A 10673-nucleotide genomic window follows, 5' to 3' on the forward strand; every position below is an offset into this window, starting at 1 on the left:
CGCCCAGCCTCTCCATTCAAAAAAACGGCGCCGCTTCGGCTTGGAAGCGGCAATCGTTTTATTTTATTTTTTTAATTTCAGGCTTCCCAGCCTAGTGGTGAGATATGGGGTCTTATTGACCCCATATCTCACAATTAAGAGCACCTGACATGTCATATTGCTATTACAAGGGATGTTTACATTCCTTGTAATAGGAATAAAAGTGATCCATTTTTTTTTTTTTTCAAAAAAGTGTCAAATAAAAAAAATAAAATATAATTAACAATAAAAAAAAAAAAAAGTTTTTTAAAGCGCCGCTGTCCCAGAAGCGAACGCATACGTAAGTCCCGCCCACATATGAAAACGGTGTTCAAACCATACATGTGAGGTATCGCCGCGAACGTTGGAGCGAGAGCAATAATTCTGGCCCTAGACCTCCTCTGTAACTCAAAACATGTAACCAGTAAAAAAATTTCAAGCGTCGCCTATGCGGATTTTTAAGTACCGAACATTGGCGCCATTCCACGAGCGTGTGCAATTTTGAAGCGTGACATGTTAGGTATCTATTTACTCGGTGTAACTTCATCTTTCACAAAATGCAAAAACATTGGGCTAACTTTACTGTTTTGTTTTTTTTAAACACAAAACAGTTTTTTTCCCCAAAAAAACGCGTTCGAAAAATTCCTGCGCAAATACTGTGTGAGATAAAAAGTTGCAACAACCGCCATTGTATTCTCTAGGGTCTTTGCTAAAAAAACATATATAATGTTTGGGGGTTCTATGTAATTTTCTAGCAAAAAAATTATGATTTTTACATTACGTGTCAGAATTGGCCCGGTATTGAAGAGGTTAAAAAACAAAATTGGTGGCCTGAGGAGCACTTATCTTAGGGAGTGCAAGAAGGTCACAGATTCCCAGAGATCCAGAGCTGCAGCAGATGACATTTATGTCCCCAGGCTGTGGTACTATGAGAGACTGCGATTTCTGTCAGACCACACTGAAGTCAGGGAATCCCTCTCAACCCTTCCTTCCACTCTTCCTTCCACCCCAGCTGAGGCTTCCGATGTCCAACCTGGGACTTCCAGCCAGGAAGAAGTGGAGGAGCCCAGATGAAGCCAGGCATAGCATTGTTCTACAGATTTCTGGTCAATAAATAAATTATGTTTACTAGATGTTATTATTGATCACTAATTGCTGATTTAATAAAGTGTTTTACATATCAATAGACAGTAGTGGGCAAAAATAATTGGGACAAGAATGAAAAATGCTGGGCTCAGAAGGATAGTCTGTTATATTTGTTAACATTCAATTTGCAACAGTCATGAGATGAAAATTGTGTGTGATTTATGAATCAAAAACTCAAACTATGTACCTTTTTTATACACAGGAAGACCTCAGCCAGGACGAGGCTCTGGAATGTGGCACACAGGAGGAGGCTGTGGAATGTGGCAGCCAGGAGGAGGCGGGAGTTAGTGGCAGCCAGGAGGAGGCGGAGCTTAGTGGCAGCCAGGAGAAGCCTGGGACCAGTCGAAGCCTGACCGAATCGCAGGTCCCTCCTCTCCGCCTTCCATACAAAAGACCCAGGAAGGGGAGTCACGTTCAGGATTCAGCGCTCAGGCTCATTCAGGAGGCTTCTGCATCCCGCAGAGCCTTATCCACTCCTGAAGAGGCCTTTGCCTGCATGGCTGCCACCAAACTGAAGGGCATGCAGGAGGGTCAACACCTCATGTGTGAGAAACTTATTTATAAAGTCCTAACTAAGGGGGTGAGTGGCGAAATCACACCCAATACCAACGTGATTGAGTTGGACCATCCTCCTCCTCCTCCTGACAACTCCACCACCAGAGCCACAGCATGGAAGGAAGCGTGGAAGGAGGACCAGAGAGTGATGGCCCTGGGTTCAGTCTGGTCTGGCAAAAGATGAAGCCTCTTGTAGTACCACAGCCTGGGGACACAGATGTCATCTGCTGCTTTCCAGATCTCTGAGACTTCTGGACCAGACTGCACTCCCTTAGATATGGACTCCTCAGGCCACCAATTTTGCTTGAAAATAATTGATGTGTTCCCTGGGGGTCTAAGGCTACACCAATTTCAGCTGTTTCTCCAGTGTTGCCTCCCTCTTTGCTTGGTTGTGAGCCCTTAATAAAGGAATTTTTGGCTCAATTATACTCGCCTATGTGTGTTTTCCTTAAAAAAAAACAGTTTGTTGGTGAGGAGGCAGGTACATTTCAAAAATACAATGTGAAATTAACAAGGGACACCAACACCAAACAATCTCCTTGAGATTAAATAATACAAGATAATAATGGTGTTGTGGTAACTTGACACACAAAACACATGCAAAAATATTCTGGATTAAAAAGTAAAAAAAAATTAAAAAAAAAAACAAACAACAAAAAAATTGGTCATATGTGACAAATCAAAATATATTGAGGGAATCCCGATAAATAATAAAGAAATAAGTTTGTGAGAAGTCTGTGTGAATATGAGCAGCAAAACTACTTCATTCTTCTCACATTATAAAGAAGAAGAGAGTGCGCTGTCTTAAACCATTTTTTACATTGCAGCGTGATGAAAGTGCTGTATCCATTTCGAACGCTAATTTTACCAGACCGAGCCCTTCCGTCTTCTTCCAATTTCTTCTGAGCATGCGTGGCACTTTGTGCGTCAGAACTGGCCACACACGGTCGGAATTGATGTGATCGGATTTTGTTGTCGGAAAATTTTATAGCCTGCTCTCAAACTTTGTGTGTCGGAAATTCCGATGGAAAATGTCCGATGCAGCCCACACACGGTCGGAAATGTCCAACAACACGCTCTGATCGGACATTTTCCATTGGAAAATCCGACCGTGTGTACGGGGCATAAGACTGGTATGCCATTAATGTGCGTGTAACGGCAGGTGTCCCAATACTTTTGGTAATATAGTGTATGTATACAAGAACTCAGCCTATTGTCAGTGTCCATACATAAAAAGGAGGTGACCCAAAGGCAAATTATCTTGAGGGTAAAATGTATCCAAAGGGAGGTTTATTGCCTTTTAGATAGTTGGCATTAAAAAACACCTGTCCTCACTGAAAGATTTCCCCTCTATATCTATTCTTGTTACAACTCACTTTCAGTGAAAATGGTTACTAGGCCAATTTTCCCAACAGGGGCAAAGACAACAATAAAAAAAAAAAAAACCTAGGTGTGCAAAAAGCAGAATGTTAATAGTCCAAATTAAATTTTATTCAGAATCTTGTGTCATAAAAAGCCAATGTGTTTCAGTCGTTCGACTGGCTGCCTAACTGGCATCTGGAGCAATCATAATAATTATCCTTTGGAACCCCCTAATTTTATCAGTCCAGTACACGCTTTGTTTAACAGTACTAAACTCTGATGATGAGGACTATACAGTATGAACTCACAAAAGAAATTGTATTCTTAATAAAAAATAAATAAACCTGGACATCATACATTCTGCATTTAAACCATTCCACCTTGCTCACCTAGTCCCTATTCCCTAAGAGCCAACCTTCGACCACCACTCCTGGGAGACCTGCCTAAGATAATCATTACACTGGTTAAAACCTGATCTTCTACAGAAGAAAACAACATTCCTTACTCATTCTATCCCAAACTAATAAATAAATTATATATATATATATTTTGTGACAGAGTGAGACCCTGTCACTGTGAAAATGGAGGAGAATGTGACACAGGATTCGCATTAAGGGTTAATGTGAAGTTCCGGACTATCATTTCTGAGCAGAGAAAGCTGTGTTTTTGTTTTTCTCCAGATTCTGTAGTTCTGGATCAGAACTTTCATTCCTGTGTCCGGGCTTTACCAGGTGCCTGCAACCTGTCTGAGTACACAGGTGTTCAGGATTGTTAAATACTCAGGTCTACAGATAGCTCAGGTCTCCCATTTTGGAGACAGCTCCCAGTGTGGGAGACAGAATCTCTTACACAGGGGTCACAGGTGCCCCAGCCAGCAACCAGGAGGTCTCATCCATTGGTCAGAGGTGGCTCAGCCAGGGGCCAGGAGGACTCATTTCAGGGGTTAGAGAAACCCCTGCCAGGAGACAGGAGGTCTCATCCAGGGACCATAGCTGAGGTGCCCCAGTCAGGGGACAGAAGGTCTCACCGAGATCAACCAACCGAGCGTTGGGGGGCAGCGTTTGGTTTGTTTGCCGCCCAAACAAAAGTGATCTGGTAGTGCTGGACAACACAGTCGTAGGGACTGGCAAGAAGAGCAGTGGCGCTGCCAACCAGTGAGCTAGTTGGCTCAGTATTTTTGTTTATTCATATTGATGTGGAATAACACCTGTGTGAGCAACTGATGTCTATGTGAACTTTCCATTTTATTTAATAAAAGTGGGCTGCCACGCACTAAAATACAGTTTCGACTAGTGCAATTCATTGAAAAAGAACCTGGCACACGAGTATAATCTCTGCAATACTACAATATATATAATTTTAGGAAATCTCTGATGTTGAGGAGTTCCATCAGAAACAAGCACTGGTTAACTCTTACATTGCCCGAGATACTGGATCAATTCCATTGCTACAAAAAAAATATACAGTGCATGCCCACTCTGATATTGTAGAAATCATTACAGAACCCCATCTACTGGAAATAGACAGCGTTTGTTTTTTTGTTTTTTATAAATTCCTGAACATGTCATTTCAGAGTACTGACGTAGACATCACAGTGGAGTCTTGCACAGGCAATCCTTATTACAGACAAGATCCTGACAGGTGAAGATTACATAGCTCACCACCTTACATCATCTACATCACTGAACATGACACAAAGCTATCAGTTTAACATTGTTTTATGCTTGAAAAACAAGCAAATACTTCAATACATTTTCCTAATGCCTGCGCATCTTGAAAGATGATACATCTTATCTTTTTTTTTTTTTTTTTTTTTATATAGCAATGTCGAAGGCCACTATACACGCCTATATGGCAATAAGTGAACCTACCCACACATATGTTTATAGCTGGCAGTGAGACTATGAGCTTTATGGTCCTTTTTCTAGCCAAGGCAGTAAAATACCAGACAGGTAGCAACCCTAGAACTATGTATCTGTGCACCTTGGTTCCCAGATATGCCCACCTTCCTCAATTTAAGAAATGTTTTTTGTGTGCAAAAAGAAAAATGTCAATTATTGCACTGGCAACTCAGATGCACACTGTCTGCATCAGGATCTGTGCACCCGTCCCTGAATACCCGTCAAAATCGGAGCTTCAGGTGAGCTGCTTCATCTCAACTGACAAAAACAGGATGACTGCGTGCAACTCAGCACTGCTCAGAACAGATAAACAGCTTTCCATGCTGTATGGGCCAATGCACCCGTGTAAATGAGCCCTACATAACCTTTCTTCTGAACTCACTGCTGCTTTTCAGGAAATGTTTAACAACATTAACTCTGCAATTTCTTAACCTGAACTTTTGAACGAACAGATAAAACAAAACGATTCCCACATTGCTTTTCATAGAAATACAATCTACTCAGCATTTTTTACTTTTATTACTGTGCAGATTTTGTATTCCTACAGAGGTGAGGTTTGCACTTTAAATTTGTATTCCTAAGTGTCCAGTTTTTTTAATGCAAGTTTAAAAATATTGCATAATTACTTTAGTAAAAGCAATAAAAAAACAGATAATAAAAGCAGCCCATTACAGGCAGGAACTTGCAGTCCCTTAACAATAGCACACGTGGAGTGACACAGCATGTAACTTTGCCCTCTGCTTTGTGGTCACTGATCCCAGCACCACCTCTTCGGGCCCTGCCAGCCCACCTGGCTGCAGCTGCCTCTTTCCCCAGCCCTCCTGGCTGACTCTCACACCAGTCCACTAGTTTGACTCTTTACTAGCCCACCCGGATGACCCTCAGAAGATCTCTCAGGGGAAGGACTGAAGTCCACTGCTGTCTTCAAGGGAGACTGGCTACATGTGGCAGTCTACCCCCTTTGTTGGTCCCCACCAGTGTTGAACTACTCACTCTGTCCTCCCGTGCCTCCAGGAAAGAGTCCTTCATTGTGTCTTTGTCAGGATCTCCCCAGCACCCGAGCCCTGGCCCAAGGCAGATCACCCCCTTCCCCAGACTAGAGGGTACCCCTTATGGCCACTGATAGCCTCCTCAACACTGCATCTCCATCTTCCACCTGACTGCCCCTGCTGCCATGGCCCATGTCTATTTATGAGGTTGTCTCAGTCCCCTGCCAGCCCACTACTGGGGATTGGCTGAGTCCTCATAGATATGCATGGCAGCTCCTCCTAACCCCTGCCCTCTAATTCTAGAAGATTCTCCAACCTTCCAGACCAGGGGGAGGCACCAGAGGGCTGCCAGGACGAGTCACCCAGCCCTGACCTCTAAAAACCCTGACAATCTATCTATCTATCTATCTATCTATCTATCTATCTATCTATCTATCTATCTATCTATCTATCTTAGGCCAAGCATAGTCTAAAATAAGAAAGAATTAGCAAGTGCTCTTATACAAATAATTAATAGGGCAATAACATTACTTTGAGAGATATGGTTAACCACTTGATTACTGGGCACTTAAACCCCCCTCCTGTCCAGACCAATTTTCAGCTTTCAGTGCTGATGAACTTTGAATGACAATTGCGCGGTCATGCTACACTGTACCCAAATGAAATTTTTATAATTTTTTTCCCACAAATAAAGCTTTCTTTTGGTGGTATTTGATCACCTCTGCGGTTTTTATTTTTTGTTAATAAAAATTTAAAAAGACCAAATTTTTTAAAATGTGTTTTTTTTTATTTTTTTATATTTTGTTATAAAATTTTGCAAACAGATAATTTTTCTCCTTCATTGATGTACACTGATGACGCGGCACTGATGGGCACCGATAGGTGGCAGTGATGGGCACTGATGGGTGGCAGTTATAGACAGCACTGCTAGGTGGCACTGATTGGCACCACTGGTGGGCAATGATAGGTGGCACGTGTGGGCACTAATAGGTGGCATTCATGGGCATTGGTGGGCACTGGCAGGTGGCAATGGCAGGTGGCACTGGCAGGGGGTACTGGTGGGCACAGATGAGGCATAATTGCCTCTTCGGGACCAATGTCCCTTGCACATAAGCCGGTGATCGGCTTTTTTTTCTCCTCACGCTGTCAGCGTGGGGAGAAAAAAAGAAAAAAAGTATTACCGAGCTTTTGTTTACATCATGTGATCGGGACCGGCCCCTTATTCGGATCTGTGATCACCCGAGTCTCAATGACTCGGTGATCACAGGACACGCGGGGTGCGTGCAAAGGGGAGGCCGGAAATTCAGGTCCGCACTGTGGCCGTCATTCGGCTATAGCGCGGACATCAAGTGGTTAAATACCTGCAGTATTCTGAGTAACAGTAATTACAGAACTGAACTGCATTTACCTAGCGGTAACAATATATAAAGACAATCCTAAATTGCTATAACCCCCCCCCCCCCCCCATTTTGTCACACTGGCCAGTGACTGATGAAAAAAAAACAAACAAAAAAAAAAAAAAAAAAAAAACACATTGTCCGGCAAAGTTGGGACCCTTGAAGAAAGCACAACAGTTTCTAGCAGGCAACAGATTAACAAACAGTCATTGTAATCCAATGGAGCATGGGATTTTTCCATTGTTCCACAGCAGTTATTAGCTAAAGTCTGGGTTACACCCACATACTGTATAATATATATATATATATATATATATATATATATATATATATATATAGTGCGAGATTAGCTCGTGGGATCACCTTTTCTGGAAATTAAGGTCAGCGTGCAGTCAGTTTCTTTAAAATCTGGCGGGTTGCCAACTTTAATTAGAAGAGGTTTGCAAACAAACAAAACAATAGTAAAAAAACAATATTAAAGCAAAACAATAATAAAACAAATCCTTGCCGTCCGGCGTTAAACTATACAACAGACTTCCTCTCTATACGGTGTGGGGCTGGTCCCTGACACCCACAAAGCATGTGGTAAAGCAAACCTTCTTTTTAAGTTCAAACAGAGCTCTCTCTGAGATTCCCTTCTGATTCTCAGGCCAGGGCTATACTGTGCTCTCTTCCTGCTCATTTAAAGTCAACCTGAGCGTGGATTCAAGTGGACCACAACATCTGGACCGGAACCAAGCCTGCCACAGAGGCTGGAAAAACCCGGGCCGGATTTTCGGTTCAGTCTCTGACAACAGAACGCATGCGAGGTATAATATACCGATTATCCATTACCTCACCTCGCATACGGTCACAATATATATAATCAGTATATATTATATTTATGTCAAAAAGTTTGGGAATTTAACGTGCATCCTCACAGGGTGACACTGTGGACACACTAGTAACAATATGCCAATGTCCTGATATTGAATGGAAAAGATTTTTTGGAATTGCGAAAATGGACTTTATAGGCACACACATAAGGTAAAAAATATTCGAAATTTGAATTGGATAAAGTTAAAATTGTGATTGACAAAAATAAAAAGAAAACACATCATAATAATACATGACCCCAGGGACTCAAATAACACCTCCAAATATTATATTCTAATCCAATTCGATGTAATTAGAAATAACCAGTAGCAGCATCCAAAAGGAATAAGGTGCATGGAGTAGTTGAGTCACAATGTGAGGTCACAGAGATATTTTTTTCGCTCTACATATTATGCGCACAGTTGCGCTTCTTCAGGTACTTGCAGATCTAATGAACATGTAAAAAAACATCAAATAAGTATAGCATAATATCCAATACAAAAAACAAAAACAATATAAATAGAGAAATGGTCATTTCAATGGCATCTAGCAGGAAAGGAGCCCAAATCCAGTGACCACCGGGGGGGGCACGGAGCAAAAAGGGGACACAACCCCATATACAAAAAATAAATTACCGTATTTATTGGCGTATAACACGCACTTTTCCCCCCTGAAAATAGGGGAAAAATGGGGGGGGGGTGTGTTATACGCCGACAGCGTATCTCGGAGGGGAAGGAGGGAGATGAGTGCCGCTGGAAATCACTGAGCCGTCATCTCCACTCGGCTCAGTGCTCGGCTCAGCGCTCGGCTCGCACCAAGATGACATCTGTACACAAGGCAGCAGGAGCTGACGGCTTCTTGCTGGATTGCGGTGGAACAGCTGAGAGGCAAGTCACACCAAAATGCTTGCAACACTTAATGGGCATTCATAAGGAATTCATTGGGGTCAGTTAAGAGCAGAATAACAATAGAAGGCTGCAGATGGGCACAGATCAGGCTGCACTAAAGCTGCAGATGGGCACAGATTAGGCTGCATTGAGGTTGCAGATGGGCACTAATCAGGCTGCATTGATGCTCACTCACCATTATTTTGCTTAAAAGTGGTTTATTTAAAAAAAAAGTTTTTTTTTCCTGAAACGTGCCTCTTAAATTGGGGCGCGTGTTATACACTGGCGCGTGTTATACACCGATATATATGGTAACTTAAAAAAAAATAAAAAAAAATATGAGTATCAGATCGAATATTATAAAGTATATTACATAGAAATAGATACTTACAAAGTAAGGGAAAGGGGGGCGGAAGGAGCGCAAAGGCCCTCCCATGGCTACGGATGGGAAACATCATTCCAAAGGAATGACAGTGGTCAGGTGATGCCAGAACCGCCACGCATGTGCCAAGGGGAACCGCTGACACGGCAGCAAATGGCCAATAGCGCGGCGACAGGGGCGAGCCAGAAGGAGGGCCGATGAAGGACCAGCAGCCCTACCAGTCACCGCGCACCCAGCCAAGGAAACTACAGGGTGGGCAGTGCTGTGTGGCCACATGGGAGGGCAAAAAAGCCCCGGTTACAAGGACAGGTCCCTGGTCTCGCTCACATATTGTGATCTTACTGGCTCCAATATAATCACCCAAAGTCCCCTATTATTGTTATTGTCTATCTGTTTAACTGATAGGGGACCCCTTTTGATGCTGTTTTACTTGGTCTGTATCTATTGCCCCTATAGCAGTTAAGTTTCATTTATTTTTACTGTTTTGAATTATTCAAAAAATTATTTTCTGTAATTTCTTTCTAAAAAACCTACAAATCAAGGATCCCTATACCTTAGGTTAATACAATAAGCTTCAAATGGCTGTTAAGGTCATGGATTTCTGATATAAAAAAAGTTTTTTTATCTCTATATACTCATGTGAGATGTTTCTGTTACATCTCTAGTAATTTGTTAACATGTTTTACATGTTGTGGTTGTTCTCTCTGCTTTTTCTGGCTGGTCCATGCCTCTCCTTGTGACCCCGGAGTCACAAAGACAGCTCCTGGCTCCTCCCTGCATCCAGTGTCCACGTTGGAGAAGCTCTCTCCTACGGTGTACACCCGTGTGGGCGCACTCCCGAGTCCTGTATCTGTGTCCATTCACAGAATGCAGGACTCGGCCCCACCCCCGGTGCCGTATCATTGCATTTGATTGACAGCAGCGGGAGCCATTGGCTGTGCTGCTATCAATCTATCCAATCAGGACACGAGACACCAGCTAGAGCTGGTGTGCTCATTCACCTGGCCTATACATAGGGGTTCTCCTGACATTTCAGGCTTTCTCACTCTTCTGAGACTTACAGAATCCTCCTGTCCCTTGGACTCGCTAGTTGCCTCAGCTCTCTCATTGCTGCAGACTGTCCCATCTCTCCTAGTCCTATGGGTAAGGAATCTCTCCAAAATGGAGTCTTTTCTCCCGAG

This window comes from Aquarana catesbeiana, linkage group LG11 (genome assembly GCF_042186555.1).
Source record: "Aquarana catesbeiana isolate 2022-GZ linkage group LG11, ASM4218655v1, whole genome shotgun sequence".
In the NCBI taxonomy this organism is placed as follows: domain Eukaryota; kingdom Metazoa; phylum Chordata; class Amphibia; order Anura; family Ranidae; genus Aquarana; species Aquarana catesbeiana.